Raw genomic sequence first — 17664 nt, forward strand, 5'->3', positions numbered from 1 at the left:
CAACAAATCATGGCCAAAGACCTCAAAATGGCTATAGAGCGAATCAGAGCCCTGGGGGATGACTTCAAGAGGAACAACATAAGAATCATTGGAGTACCAGAACCGCAGGGAAGCAACCCCAATGAAAAAAACACAGTCAAAGATATCATTGCTAAGAAATTCCCAGAGCTGGACAAGGCAGGCATCCAGATACAAGGAGTCCGAAGAGTACCAGCAAAAAGAGACCCGAATAAAAAGACCCCAAGGCATATCATAGTCAGAATGCCGGATACCATGGATAGAGACACAATTCTGCAAGCAGCAAGGTCAAAGAAGGAAATCACATACAAAGGAGCACCCCTCAGATTTACGGCCGATCTGTCAGAAGAAACCCTCCGAGCCCGAAGACAATGGTGGGACATAGTGAAAAAACTCAACGAAATGAATGCCTCACCAAGAATACTTTATCCGGCTAAACTCTCACTCAAACTCGAAGGAACCATACACTACTTCTCGGATAAAGAACAGCTCAGGTCCTTCATAGACTCAAAACCAATCTTGAAAGAAGGTCTAAAGGGGTTACTGTAAGACAAGGAGGAGCCCCATAAGAATAACAAATCCCACAGAAACATGACACAAAACCACATCACAATAATCTCTCTCAATGTCAATGGCCTAAATGCACCTATCAAGAGACACAGAGTGGCTAAATGGATCCGGAAACTAAACCCAACATTCTGTTGCCTGCAAGAAACACACCTGAACAAACAGAGTAAACATAGACTCAAAGTCAAAGGATGGAAAACAATCCTCCAAGCAAACAACCCCCTTAAGAAAGCTGGAGTGGCCATCCTGGTATCCGACAACATAGATTTTAGGATGAAAAAGATCAAAAGGGACAGCAAAGGTCATTTTCTGTTTATCAAGGGATATGTACAACAGGAAGAAATCACACTCTTAAACGTATATGCTCCTAACGAACGACCGGCTAAATATTTAAAACAACTCCTAACAGACTTCAAAGAGGACATCACTAACAGCACAATTGTAGTCGGAGACTTCAATACGGCCTTATCGCCTCTAGATAGATCCACAAGAACAAAACTCAACAAGGAAACACTGACTCTGAAAGAAGAAATAGAAGAGAGAGGCCTAATAGACCTATACAGGGCCTTACACCCCAAAAAGAAAGAATACACATTCTTTTCCAGTGCACACGGAACATTTTCTAAAATAGACCATGTACTGGGCCCCAGAACATACCTCAATAGAATCGGAAAAATAGAAATTGTATCAACCATTTTTTCAGACCACGATGCGCTGAAGATAGAAGCTAACCACTCACAAACACGGAAAATCAAATCAAACACCTGGAAACTAAACAATTCAATGTTGGCCAATGAGTGGGTCAGGAAGGAAATCAAGGAAGAAATCAAAAAATACTTAGAAACTAACGAGAATGAAGACACGAGCTACCAAAACCTATGGGACGCAGCTAAACCCGTGTTAAGGGGAAAATTTATAGCTCTCCAAGCATTCCTCAGGAAGGAAGAAAGGACCCACATAGATAGCTTGACTTCACGACTCAAGACCTTAGAAAAGGACCAGAAAAAGGACTCCAAACCAGACCGAAGGAAAGAAATAATAAAAATTAGAGCAGAAATTAATGACATCGAAACCAAAAAAACAATCCGAAAGATCAATGAAACAAAGAGTTGGTTCTTTGAGAAAATAAATAAGATTGATAAACCGCTAGCAAGACTCACAAAGAAAGAAAGAGAGAAAACTCTAATAAATCGAATCAGAAATGAAAAGGGGGACATCATAACAGAAACCAGTGAGATTCAAAAGATCATTAGAGACTACTTTGAAGGTCTTTACGCCACAAAAAAGGAGAACCTAAAAGAAATGGATGGATTCCTTGATTCCTACAATCTCCCAACACTGAAGAAAGAAGACCTGGAATACCTGAATAGACCCATCAATGTTAAGGAAATTGAAACTGTAATCAAAAACCTCCCCAAAAACAAAAGCCCAGGCCCAGATGGTTTCACTGGCGAATTCTTCCAAACATTTAAAGAAGACCTATTGCCTGTTTTCCTCAAACTTTTCCAGGAAATTGAAAAAACAGGAACTCTCCCAAACAGTTTCTATGAAGCACATATCTCCCTAATACCAAAAGCAAACAAAGACACCACTAAGAAAGAAAATTACAGACCAATTTCCCTGATGAACACCGATGCGAAGATCCTCAACAAAATACTAGCAAATAGGATCCAACAACTCATCAAAAAGATCATACATCACGACCAAGTGGGATTCATCCCAGGGATGCAAGGATGGTTTAACATTCGGAAATCAATCAACATAATCCAGCATATCAACAAAAGTAAAGACAAAAACCATATGATCATATCAATAGATGCAGAGAAAGCATTTGACAAGATCCAACATCCTTTCATGATGAAAACCCTCGCCAAAATGGGGTTTGGAGGAACTTTCCTCAAGATAGTCGAAGCCATCTATCACAAGCCTACGGCAAGCATAATCCTCAACGGGGAAAAACTAAGGGCCTTTCCTCTGAGATCGGGCACAAGACAAGGATGCCCACTCTCACCACTCCTCTTCAATATAGTACTGGAAGTACTTGCGATAGCTATTAGACAAGAAAAAGAGATTAAGGGCATCCAGATAGGAAAGGAAGAAATCAAACTCTCACTATTTGCAGACGACATGATACTATATCTAGAGAAGCCTAAAACCTCTACTAAGAAACTCTTAGAAACAATAGACTTATACAGTAAAGTTGCAGGCTACAAAATCAATACCCAAAAATCCATGGCCTTCATATATGCAAACAATGAGGCAGAGGAAAGGGACATGAAAAAAGCAATCCCATTCACAATCGTGCCCCAGAAAATCAAGTACCTCGGAATCAGCTTAACCAAGGAAGTAAAAGACCTTTACAAAGAAAACTACAAAACGCTACTCCATGAAATCAAAGAGGACATGAGGAAATGGAAACATATACCCTGCTCGTGGATAGGGAGAATCAATGTTGTCAAAATGGCAATACTCCCTAAAGCATTATACAGATTCAATGCGATCCCTATAAGTATACCCATGACATTCTTCAAAGAAATGGATCAAGCAATCCTAAAATTCATATGGAATAACAAACGTCCAAGGATAGCTAAAACAATTATTGGGAAAAAGATGATGGGAGGCATCACCCTCCCCAACCTCAATCTTTACTACAAAGCAGTAACAATTAAAACAGCATGGTACTGGAACAAAGGCAGAGCCGTAGACCAATGGAACAGGGTGGAATATCCCTACACACAACCCCAAATGTATGATCATCTAATCTTTGATAAGGGAGCAAGAGATGTGAAGTGGAGCAAGGAAAGCCTCTTTAACAAATGGTGCTGGCACAACTGGACAACCACATGCAAAAAAATGGGTTTAGACCTTGACCTGACACCATGCACAAAAGTCAGATCAAAATGGATTAAAGTCCTCAACATTAGACCACAAACCATAAGGTACATTGAAGACAAGGTCGGTGAAACCCTCCACGATATTGAAGATAAAGGTATCTTCAAAGGTGACACGGAACTAAGCAATCTAGTAAAAACAGAGATCAACAAATGGGACTACATTAAACTAAAAAGCTTCTGCACCGCAAGAGATACAGTGACCAGAATCCAAAGACTATCCACAGAATGGGAAAGGATATTTACACAATACCCATCAGATAAGGGGTTGATATCAATGGTATATAAAGCACTGGTTGAACTCTACAAGAAGAAAACATCCAACCCCATCAAAAAATGGGGCGAAGAAATGAACAGAAACTTTACCAAGGAAGAAATACGAATGGCCAAAAGGCACATGAAAAAGTGCTCTGCATCACTAATCATCAGAGAGATGCAGATCAAAACAACCATTAGATACCACCTCACACCACAGAGACTGGCACACATCCAAAAGAACAAAAGCAACCGCTGTTGGAGAGGATGTGGGGAGAAAGGGACCCTTCTACACTGCTGGTGGGAATGCCGGCTAATTCAGCCCTTTTGGAAAACAGTATGGACGATTCTCAGAAAACTAGAGGTTGAGCTCCCATTTGACCCAGCAATACCACTGCTGGGAATATATCCCAGAGAATCAAAAAAGTACAATCGAAACAACATCTGCACATGTATGTTCATCGCAGCACTGTTTACAATAGCCAGAATCTGGAAAAAACCCGAATGCCCCAAAACGGATGACTGGTTGAGGAAACTTTGGTACATCTATACAATGGAATACTATGCAGCTGTTAGAAAAAAGGAAGTCAAGAATTTTGTAGTTAATTGGATGGGCATGAAAAGTTTCATGCTGAGTGAAATGAGTCAGAAAGAGAGAGACAGACATAGAAAGACTGCACTCATCTATGGTATATAGAATATCAGAGTGGGAGACTAATACCCAAGAACCGTAGAAATAAGTACCAGGAGGTTGACCCCATGGCTTCGCGGCTGGCCTCACGTTCCGGGGAAAGGGCAACTCAGAGAAGCGATCACCAACTACATTGTAGTTGAAGGCCATGTGGGGGAAGGGAGTTGCGGGCTGAATGAGGGCTAGAGACTGAGCACAGCGGCCACTCAACACCCTTATTGCAAACCACAACAGCTAATTAGAGAGAGAGAACAGAAGGGAATGCCCTGCCACAGTGGCAGGGTGTGGTGGGGTGGAGATGGGAGTGGGGAGGGTGGGAGGGACGCCGGGTTTACGGGTGGTGGAGAATGGGCACTGGTGAAGGGATGGGTTCCCGAACTTTGTATGAGGGAAGTATAAGCACAAAAGTGTATAAATCTGTAACTGTACCCTCACGGTGATTCTCTAATTAAAAATAATTAAATTATAAAAAAAAAGAACTGGAATAAAATTTCCAATTTTATGAGGAAAACTTAATTTAAATGCAATTTAAAATATAGACTATCAAACCACTACTTTGGAATGAAACTCCTGAAAATCTCATGTTTGGGGAAGATAAATGTGAATTCAGAATTTAAAAATAGACTAATATAATCTGTATGATGTTAGGCACCAAACTATAATAAAAAAGGCTTTATGCATAAAAAAAAATAAAAAAAAATAAAAACAGCAACGACAGTCATCTGTATTATGCTAACTATGCCCAGCTACAGTTTCTTGCTAAAGTTAGCAGACAAGTTCAATCAAGATCATATAGATGCTGTTTTTGTGGAAGTCAACAGTTGTACATGTACAAACCAATGCACTACTCAATTCCTGGGCCTCTGAATAAATACTAAATCCAAAAAAAAAAATATTCCTCTACAACTATCTAATGAGAAAGCATAATATGGTGCATGCTTAAAAGTAGAAATTCTAATTTTAATTATATTATAAAATTTTAATAAAATTCTAAAAATGTAAGTAAGTTTTTAATTTTTCACCCAGAACTTTATGAGGGATACATTGCAAACCTGAAAGGCAATAAATTAATCAAATTTTGCGGCAACTACCAAGGAATAAAAAAGTAAAGAAGTAAAAAAAGAAGTAAAGACACACATGGAAAAATTATAAAATTTGAGCCTAAGAAATATTTTATGGTTTAAGTCTCTTGAGTTGTAAGCAGATGACCTTGTTTCAATCCTTGACACATGTCCCCCTGACCACTGCAAGAAGCAACCTCAGAGCACAGAATCAGAAATTGGCCTCAGTGTTGCTGGGTGTGCCTCAAATTCTCCAATTTGAAAACTTTATTGAGATTTTACCCTGTCTGAGTTGTTTCCCCAAACATTCATTTGTTGAAATCTTCATTCCCAGAAGAATTTATTTAAGAATTCAATTTTGAAGTAAAATCATAGAAGATGTAACTAGTTCAGATGAAGTCATTAATATGGATACTATTCCACTATAATTGTCATCCTTCTGAAAAGACACAGAGCCAGACATATAAGGAGGAAAGAAGATGTGAAGACAGAAAAGGAGAAGATAAGCAAAGGAGAGAAAGTCTAGATTCTAACCTCATGATCATCAGAAGGGCCAACTGTGTCCACACTGTCATTTCAGAAGTCAAGCTTCTACAACTATAAGGCAATACATTTCTGATGATTGGGGTAATTACGTTTATGGATTTAGTTATGGCAACCTTAGTACACAAATGTAGACTTTGCTGATGAGCTTTATGAGGTTTTCAACAACATCTAAAAATGTAAAAGTAGTTTCAGAATTGGATAATATGAGAATAGGATGGGCTCCAATTCTGACATGACCTGTGACTTTTTCAAAGGGCGGACATGTGTACACAAGGAGACATGCATTCATAGAAAATACTGTGCAAGAACCACGAGCTAAGGAACAAGAAAAAACTAAAAAGGAGGACTAAAGCATACTCTTCCTCACAACCTTGAAAAGGAACCAACTTTGCTAAGACCTTGATCATATACTTCTAGCTTCCAGGACTGTGAGACCATATTTTTTAAGCTGTTTAATCTAGCCACTTCTGGTACTTCGTTACTGCAAACAAGTGCCCGTGAGACTTACAAATATATGAATGATCTTAATTTTTAAATGTCAATTTGTTATGAATTATTTTAAAGATTTGATGTGATCATAGATAGAATTCTAATAATAACTGGGGCTGTAAAGATAGTATAGTGGGTAAGGTGCTTTGCCTTGCATGTGGCTGACCAGTGTTCAATTCCCAGCGTACCATATGGTTTCCTGAGTATTTCCAGGAATGATTACTGAGGGCAGAGCCAGGAGCAATCAATGAGTATCACCAGGTGTGATACCAAAACAAAAATAAAATTCAATAATCATTTTTGTGTCACTTAACATGATTCTAAACACTAGGCCATTAATGCATTGGTTCAAATTATCAAATACAAGAAAAACGTATGAGGTTTTTACTACAACAGTTGGCCTTCACTTTGCAGGATAGTTGAGACCCATGCAAGCAGAAACCATACAATGGATTCAAGTTAAATAATAGGGAAAATATGACTGCTCTGTGACAATTAGTTTTGTCATACATTATAAACTCTGTTATCCATAAAAGGAAAATTAACATGATTAAGCTGTCGTTTAAAACACTAAAATATCGTTAAAAATCAAATATCTGTGTGAATTAATGTGAATTGGTAGGCGCTTCTGTTTTTATGACACAATTGCTTATAATATTCCCAAAGTGAAAACAACACAAATCATCCTCATTATTAAAACTGGTGAATGTATTCTGGAATGTTCAAAGAATGGGGATTTTGCAATAATAAAAATGAAATTACAGCTACTAGCATCAAGATAAATGAATCTTGGAAAAAAATTAATTATTATGTCAAAGAACTAAACAAGGAATATAAGTACATATTAAAATGTTTAAGAAGAGGCAAAACCCATTTAACTTTGGGAGACAAATGAAGATCCTGACATTTAGATAAAAACAAGGTAAATTTTCTTTGCAACTATCAGGAAAGTGGTAATTTTAGGTTTGATAGAAAGGGTGATATGTTTAAGAAAGTGCAAAATTACTGGTTATAAATTACATGAGGTATTCTATTTTGAGTTAATAGTTACACATATGCATGATTATAATTACTATTTGAAATGTACATAAATGGACATTCATAGCATCTACTATAATTTATTGATACATAATAATACCTTAAAACTGAAGACTTAATGAGCATGAAAGGAGCATAGAAAACATTGGGGCAGGGGAAGACATACATAATGGTCTATTTCTTTACATGCACACAAAAATGTTTTGTATTTAATTTATTTCATTATAAAACTCTGATATCCAATATATGTATATTTATTATTTATTTTCTTCTATAAACCATAGTAAGCTGAACGTGTGAAATGCAATTGAGGCTTGTATATGGGGAAATGAAAGAGAAAAGAAAAAGGAAAACAAGTTAGGTTTAGAACAAATAAAAAAATTAGAATAATTTCCAATAGCGTTTCTTCAATATTGTTGTTACATTATACTCATCTAGTTGAAATATGGCTTTGAATTCTGAACTTCCTGATGAGGCTAGGAAGTCCAGCAAAAATAAAAGCTAGTGGAAAAAAGATGAATACAAAATACGAAAAGCAGAAACAGTGTTGCCACACTCCAGAAATACATCAACTTTTCATCAATTTCCTTTATTAATCAGTAAAATTGCTGGCAAAAATCAGATTATAGAAAGGCAAGGACCTCTTACTACTTTGAACTATGCATAGTAAAATTGTCATTGGTGACTACCAGATTTCTTCTCAAATTATTTATTCATTCATCATTATGAGGCATGACTTAATACACTTGATAGCATTCTTTGTTCTTCCATACAGCAAGTTTGATTTTCTAGATATTCTCAATTCAAGGACGGGAGGTGACAATAGAAGGAATGCATATTTTGCTTTGCTTTAAGATGACGAAATCTCATCTAACTACAAAACATTCTCAGTTGGTGTGGTGGTTTCCATGGAGTAGTTGCTACTAAAAGGAGGAAACGATATAGCAGCAGAGGGTAATGAACCTGGAATTTTGAAGTCCACTAAAGAACTGGAAGACACTGTTAAGCTTCTGGTAATGACCACAGAGAAGAGAGGAACAAAACTGAGGGAAAGACTACTAGTTCCTGATACTGATGCCATATTCACTCTCTTCTATAATATTAGAACCTGTAAAAATGTTCAGATACAAAAATTAGTGTAAACTGAGTAGTATCTCACTCATATTCTCTTGACTGCCTACATCACTACAAGAGGTAGCTACTACTAATATTGTAGCCCAGTAAATAGCTAGATATTTTGAGATATAAAATGTAAACATATTAATGTATTTTCCCTTTCTCTTTCTTCATATGATGTTAAATTCTACCATACCCCAGAAAGACTTGTGGTAAACTCTTCCTATATTAAGAATATTCACAGACTCTTTTAATTCTGCCTAAAACAGACCCTTCCTGACCAAAACAAGGACCTTCCATTTGGTGTCTGTTCAGTGATGACAGGGGATGACCCTGGTTATGTTACAAAACTCTCATCTACTTTCAAGTTATTGAAACTTGAATGTAACCTCCATTCTGCCAACCCCACGAAGCCACTAATTGTACATAAAATTTCCCCTTCTACACAAAGAATTTTAAATTTATTCCTCTTGCAGTAACTTGTGAGGAAATGGTCTTGCCATTTCACCATAGATGTGGTTTACACTACTCTTAAGAAAAGGCAAGATCATTTTAACCAAAATAACTGGTTTCTAATAATTGCTAACCCCTCACCTGAAAAAGACCAGGAGACTTATGTTTGGTCTTCTCTCCCTCCGAATATTCTAGAGAGGGCCAGGGAAGGAAGTTTATTTGTCTGTTTTATCTTCATATGATGCTTGGGAAGTAGTCCTCTTGCTCTCGTTCAAGGACTATGAAAAACCCGAGCTTTTATGGAGTTGCTTATTTCTGGAGGCCCATATTGGAAACGATGTTTTCTTGGAAATGAATTGAAAAAATAATACTAAGGCTCAATACACTATTTTGGTTTTTACTTGATTGCTTAGTTCCGTGTCATCTTTGAAGATACCTTTATCTTCAATATCGTGGAGGGTTCTGCTGACCTTTTGCCGCTCCAGTAATAGGCTACGCCCCCTTGAGACCACATGCCCCTAACCTGGAGAAGAGGGAGGGGTCAGGGCCAGTGGGCTAGATGACTCAGGTGCCAGGCAGGGCTGGAGGCTTCCGAGCGGGCCCCCGACCGTGGGCAGGGGACAAGGGGAGGGCTTCTCCATGTTGGGTGGGGTCTCCAAAGGGAAATTCTGATTACCTGGAGAACAGGGAGGGGTCAGGGCTGGTGGGCGAGATGACTCAGAGGTGCCAGGAGGGGCTGGGGGCTTCCAAGTGGGCCCCTGACTGCGGGTAGGGGCACGGTGCTAAATTCTTGCATATGAAACACTATAAGTGCAAAAACTTATTTTAAAAAGAATTTTCTCTCATATTAGTAGACTGATACGTGGAAGGCAAATGGGGGGTATTGCTGGATGGAATTGGACAATAGTGAAGGGCTCAATGTTGAAAAGTTGTATGCCTGAAACTCAACCATGAATAATTTTGTAATTTCACTGTGACTATGAAAATTAATAAATTTTTAAAAAATTGATTGGGTGAGAAAGCAGGTACAGAGACTTGCCTTGCATGCATCTGACCTGGGTTAAACCCTGGCCCATCATATTGTTCCCCAAATCCCACTAGGAGTGATCTTTGAGTGCAGAACTAGGAGTAAGCCCTGAGCACTGCTGGGTGTGACCAAAAATTAAAAAAAATAGACAGTTTAGGTTTTTGAAAATAGGAGACAGAAAACCATTTTTTGTCTGAGTGAAGTTAGAAGTAGATAATAGAGATTATAGAAGGAGACAGTCGGAATGACAAGCACTCCATGAAAATTGGGAATATTCTACTTGTTGCATCACTAAATTATCACTAGTAGGTTAAGAGAGCATTTTCTTGATATTAATAACACTGGTTTGAATTTGGAGGCAAATTTGAAATTCCATTCTAGGTCTAAAAAGCCATGTTTTTATTGGGAGAGGTGGAGCTCCTGATCCATCTTCAGGAAGCCTAGGGGATCCACCTTCAATTCTTAGCCAACCAGACAGTAGTTCCAGGGATGAGTTACTGCTCAGGCCTTGTGGATCTGGGTATTTCTGAGCTCACCAGAATTAGTCATGCTTGAGGGCCTCCAGGGTCCTACCTATTGGTGCTCAAATGCATCTAGTATTACACTAGGAAATGCGTGGAGTACCATGTGGTGCTGAGGATTGAACCTGATTCAGGTGCATGTTAGACATGTGCCCTAACTACTTTACTATCTTGCAGGCAAAGGCCATGTTTTTCCCCACATAGTTATTGTTGTCTAAAATGTGTCATCAAAAGTCAATAATAGTGCCTTTACTGGTACAAGGATAAAGATGTTTTGTTTATTGTTTGATAGTCATATATTTATTTGCATTTAAAAAATAAAATTTAGCCCACATGCCAGATTTCAAGGGGAAATAAACAAGAACATTTGCGGGATGTAGTGCAAGAGAAAAATTCTATAAACAATGATTCTCTGTTCCTCAAGATATTCAGTTACCCAATCAAATTCTCCCTATGAGGACAAGCATGCCCTGCCTCCAGCAGCATTTCTAAAACTATTTTCTCTTCTTATAACTTAATAGATGTGAATTCTTCAATCTAATTACCTTTTGTGCCTTATTTTTATCCATATAATAATATAAATAGAGCTAAGATATTGGATTACAACTAAAACTACATAACTTAGAGTTCATAAGACTGTGCTTAATAGGTCCCCCGGTTTCCGTGGCCGCCCGGGTTCAGACATCCAGCAGCTGCCCCGTAACAGGTCCCACGACCCCCTCCTGCCCGCCTGGCTCCTAACATCAGCCCTCTCTCCAGGTACTCAGGTCACCCCCGGCCACGCCTCCACGGGTTCCCGGGTTCCCATGGCCGCCCGGATTCGGATGTCCAGCATCCGAACTGCCCCGTGTCCAGCGACCCCCGCCACGAAGATACTGGGGGCGTGGCCTGTATCTCAGGGGGCATGGTCTCAAAAGGGGCGTGGCCTCATGTGGAGCTGCCACAGTTATTATTTTTTAACTTAGCACAATAGGTATCGTCTTTTTCTTTGAAAATCACTTTAGCCATCTCATTCACTTATGCAAAATAGCCCATTAGCTTAGTTTAACTTTATAAAAGCTATCAGTGAATAAGAGAAGCTTAGCAGAACCTTTGTAAAGAGTACATAGCCTTAAGCCTTCATTAGAGGCCCCACATCAATCAGGAAGAGCGCCTGAGTATAAGGAAGAACTCTAGAATAGGAACAAGGCTGCCATCAGCAATAGCACAACCAGAGACCCTCCTTCCCACAACAAGAGGAAATAGGAATAAAAAACTACAAAGTTACAACTCTGCACGTGCATAACAATATGAAGAAGCAGCGAAAATCTCCTCCATGAAAAGAGGGAGAAGAAAAGATTCCAGAAACCTCAACAGAGGTTACTCACATCTACGACCTCTCAGATAAACAACTCAGAGAGGAAATCTTGAGGAGAGTCGACGTACTCCAAGCAACCATGGAACAGACATCCAATAAATTAAGGGAGGATATGAATGAAGCACTGGAACGGTCTACCAAGAAAATGCAGGGAGAAATGAGAGCAGAAATTTCAAAGCTACAAACACAAGTCACACAAATAAAGGAATTGGTAGATGAATTAAAAATCTCTCTAGATGCCCTCAACAGTAGAATGACTACTGCCGAAGACAGAATCAGCGACCTTAAAAATGAGCTGCAGAAAGCTTACAGACAACAACAAATAATGGCGAAAGACCTCAAAATGGCTATAGAGCGAATCAGAGTAATTGGGGATGAGTTCAAGAGGAACAACATAAAAATCATCGGACTACCAGAAGCACAGAGAAGTAACCCCAATGAAAAAAACACAGTCAAAGACATCATTGCTAAGAAATTCCCAGACCTGAAGAAGGCAGGCATCCAGATTCAAGGAGTCCAAAGAGTACCAACAAAAAGAGACCCAAATAAAAAGACTCCAAGGCATATCACAGTCAGAATGATGGATGCTATGGATAGAGACACAATTCTGCAAGCAGCAAGGTCAAAGAGGGAAATCGCGTACAAAGGATCACCCCTCAGATTTACAGCAGACCTGTCAGAGGAAACCCTCCGAGCCCGAAGAGAATGGGGGGACATAGTGAAAAAATTCAACAAAATGAATGCCTCACCAAGAATACTTTATCCGGCTAAACTCTCACTCAAAATCAAAGGAGCCATACACTATTTCTCGGATAAACAACAGCTCAGGAACTTCATAGACTCAAAACCAAACTTAAAAGAAGGTCTAAAGGGGCTACTGTAAGACAAGGAGGAACCCCATAAGAACAACGAACAACAAACCCCACATAAAGATGACACACAACCCCATGACGATACTATCTCTCAATGTTAATGACCTAAATGCACCAATGAAGAGACACAGAGTGGAAAAAGGATACGGAAAATTAACCCAACATTCTGCTGCCTGCAAGAAGCACACCTGAACAAAAAGAGTAAACACAGACTCAAAGTCAAAGGATGGAAAATATCCTGCAAGCAAACAACTCCCTTCAAAAAGCAGGAGTGGCTATGCTAGTATCCGACAACATAGATTTCAGGTTGAAAAAGATTAAAAGGGACAGCGAAGGTCATTTTCTATTTATCAAGGGATATTTACAACAGGAGGAAATCATAATCTTAGACGTATACGTACCTAATGAACGACTGGCTAAATATTTAAGACAATCATAACAGACTTTAATGAGGACATCACTAACAGGATAATAGTAGTCGGAGACTATAATACCGCCTTATCACCTCTGGATAGATCAAAAAGAACAAAACTCAGCAAGGAAACACTGACTCTGAAAGAAGATATGGAAGAGAGAGGCCTAATAGACCTATAAGGGCTTAACACCCCCAAAAGAAAAAAATACACATTATTTTTCAGTGCACATGGAACATTTTCTAAAATAGACCATGTACCGGGCCCCAGAACATACCTCAATAGAATCGGAAAAATCGAAATTGTATCAACCATCTTTTCAGACCACGATGAGCTGAAGATAGAAGCTAACCACACACAGACACGGAGAACCAAATCAAACACATGGAAATTAAATAAATCAATGTTGAACAATGAGTGGGTCAGGAAGGAAATCAAGGAAGAAATCAAACAATACTTAGAAACAAATGAGAATGAAGACACGAGCTACCAAAACATATGGGACGCAGCTAAAGCCATGTTAAGGGGAAAATTCATAGCTCTCCAAGTATTCCTCAGGAAGCTCAGGAAGGAAGAAAGGGCCCCCATAGATATCTTGACTTCACGGCTCAAGACCTTAAAAAAGTACCAGAAAAAGGAACCTAAACCAGACCAAAGGAAAGAAATAATAAAAATTAGAGCAGGAAGTAATGACATGGAAACCAAAAAAACAATCCGAAAAATAATTTAAACAAAGAGGTGGTTCGAGAAAATAAATAAGATTGATAAACCACTAGCAAGACTCACAAAGAAAGAGAGAGAACCCTAATAAATCAAATCAGAAATGAAAAGTGGTATTCATAACAGAAAATAGTGAGATTCAAAAGATCATTAGAGACTAATTTGAAGGTCTATACACCACAAAACAAGAGAACCTAAAAGAAATGGATGAATTCCTTGATTCCTACAATCTCCCATGCGGGGGAAGTCTACTGAATGTAGACTAGAGACTGAAAACAATGGGCACTCAATACCTTTATTGCAAACCACAACACCTAATTACAGAGAGAGAACAAAAGGGAATACCCTGCACAGTGGCAGGGTGGGGTGGGGAGAGACGGGATTGGGGAGAGTGGGAGGGATGCTGGGTTAATTTGTGGTGCCGAATGGGCACTGGTGAAGTGATGGGTTCTCGACATTTGTATGAGGGAAACATGAGCACAAAAATGTATAATTCTGTAGCTTACCCTAACGGTGATTCACTAATTAAAAAAAAAGCAAGGTAACTGCTATAAAAACTGCTCATGGAATACCAGCATTAACTTTTATTCAGTAGTTATTTATTTTGAAAATATTCTGATAAAATATTCCTTTAGTAACTCCATATATTAAAAATTAATCATGATTAATTACTTTTATTTCCTTTCAACATAGGAAATAAAATCTTGAATAAAGGTCTAAAATAAGGATCCTGAGCAAATGAGGACAAGAAGCATACAGGAATTCATCAATGAACAGTGGTGAACTGTTTTATTGTTCAATAAAAAAAAAATCAGTATGAAGTTAGTTAACAAAAGGTGTGTTGAAGAATTATTTGAGGCACTTGCCCAACCCACACTTTTTATAATGCAAGTTGTCTTGAATTTGGAAGCAACCTAGCAATCACGTTGGGCAAAGTCGCATGTCAGGGTGGAGGGTATTTGTTATTAATGTTAAAATAGAGAGTTAAGAAAAACAAAAATATACATTGTATTAAGGCTCATTTCTGAACATTTATCCTTGGTTCCATGCTTGAAAGATGCTGTAATATAAAGAAAGCCACAGCTGATTGTTTGCTTGCTGGAAGCCAGTGTGGATACCACTACCTTTGTGGTCCTATTTAAAATTGCTCTTCAGAGTAAGTATCACTACTCAAAGTAGAATGTGTTGAAAGTATTTAAAGGACCAAACATGATGACCGCTCAGTATTTGTACTGCAAGCCATCATGCCCCATAGAGTAAGAGGGAAATTGTCTGCCCTAGAGGCAGGGGGTGGGGTGAGGTGAGGGTGGCCGGAGGGATACTGTGAACATTGGTGGTGGGGAATGTACACTGGTGGGGGGATGAGTGTTCTATCGTTGTATGCTGAAACTCAGTCATGAAAGCTTTGTAACTGTATATCACGATGATTAAATTAAAAAAGAAAAATGTTTAAAAAAAAGACTGTGCTTAATAAATAGCAAACACCACACATAAAATTTCAATAACTAATCTCTTCCATTACTATCTTCTCATTGCTGTACACAACTTCATGTTGGGGTTCAAAGCTCACATTGAATAATACTAGTACCTTCTCTAATTCATCACCTCTTAAACCTCCTGTCTCTGGTTATTATCCCATATTTTTTCTTATAAATATGACGATTTGGTTTATTTTTCAGCTCCTAATTTCAGTTTCTCATTAAATTAGCAGCTTTGTATAGAAAAGCCTCATCACCAACCAAAACTTTCATTGAAAAATTATAGTAACTATCACTTAATCTCAAAATAAGTAAACATGGTGTTATTTGTTAACAATTTCTGGGAAGATACTTAACCTTTTACAAGATGTCATACAGAATTCATGATCCCCCAAATGTGGAAAGAATCTAAGTGTCCAAGAACAGGTGATTGTATAAAGAAATAATGATATGGATCACAATAGAATACAACTAAATTATAAGAAAAAATGAAATCATGCAATGTGTTGATATGTGGATGGATCTAGCTAGTATCATGCTGTGTGAAGTTAGAAGGAAAGGGACAGATATAAAATGATTTCCCTCATATATGATATACAAAAATAATAAGGAAACAGCAAATAGCTTATGGCAAAATAACCCTGAGAACTGTTTTTAGTAGGAAGCTTATCATTATTGGAGTGCTATGGGTGGGTGAATCCGATTGTGGGGTGGACACTGGGGTAATGATTGAGGAAAACTTACACTTGGAAGGCATGGTGTTGGAATGTTTTATGCATGAAACCCTGCCATTATCAATACTATAGACCTTGATGTCTAAAACAAAATTTTTAAAAATATTAAAATAACATTACAATATTTCAAAGAAGAAAACTAAGCAATTAGACTGCTTTGCCAATAGTTGATAAATGTTCAAGTAGATAATAAGACAATTAATTAGAGCAAAATAGTATATCATTGCAAAGCAAACGGTAAGGGTATCATGGTTGTGCTGGTTTCCTGTATCCAAGCCCAGTTAGGAGCAGATGGAGCCTTCATGAACAGTGGGTTGCATCAAAACAGAAGTACCAAAGCACACAGGTTTGATATCTTTTTGCAATAGCAGCAAACAGTTTAATTTCCTTTCCCAGGGAGAAAACAACCACGCAGTAGTTAAGGTCGCCTTGACCTACCTAACTGCCTACGTGAGTAATTACAGAAACTGCTCAGTACCAAGGAAACAGAGTTGGAATATAGAGACCCTTGGAGTCATGGTGCTCCTCTAAACAGAAAATCTGATACCATATTTTACTGTATTAAGTGGAGTGTAAAAAGATGTCAGTGTTGGATATATACAGCACTTAGCCACTGAATTTATAGATACAGATTTATAGATGTTGTACTCATTTACAACATGTCTTGGCTCAAATAAAAAGCTTTATTCATATCTTCATTGTTTATATAAATTAAAATGGTGTGAAATCAGTACTTATTCTAGCTTTGCTGGGCTATGGAGGTCATCACATGCCATTGCATAAACTTGTGGATCACATATGCTCTAATACTTGACCTATATCTCCAGCCTTCACCTGTCTGTTTTATAACAACTGGAACTAAATATCTCCCAAACTCCTTGCCTGAACATAATGTGGTTTAGTAACTGCCAATAGCAAAGAATCATTTGCAAATGGTCAAAATCTTAGTGTTATGAAAATTAAGTTAAATCCTTTCTACTAAATTTAGACCCATAATATAAAAAAGATAGCATTTTATAATAATTTTGAATCCATTATGAAAATTAATATCAATGACAAAATAATTTTAAGGCCAAAGTCAAAATAATGCATATTAACAGCAAGAACTAAGTGTTAGAGATGGCAACTATGGTATCCTCAGGTTTCCATGAACCTTATCTCAATAAATACAATTCAAAAACTGTTTCACTCAAACTTTATTCAGCAAAATACATATTTTTAAAAAAATATCCTCTGACTTATTTCAGAGGAGCCAGATGAAAAAAGGTATATTTCTTGTGTGAAAAAAAGATATAAATGCAAAAACAAAACAAAGTAAGTTTAGATTATGTTAGTGAAATGTATATTACCAAAGGAAATAGGGGAAGATTCAGAGGAATGAAAAGGGGTCAAGTGTATAGTGGTAGTTAGGAGATAA

This window comes from Sorex araneus, chromosome X, assembly GCF_027595985.1.
Source record: "Sorex araneus isolate mSorAra2 chromosome X, mSorAra2.pri, whole genome shotgun sequence".
Taxonomy (NCBI): Eukaryota; Metazoa; Chordata; class Mammalia; order Eulipotyphla; family Soricidae; genus Sorex; species Sorex araneus.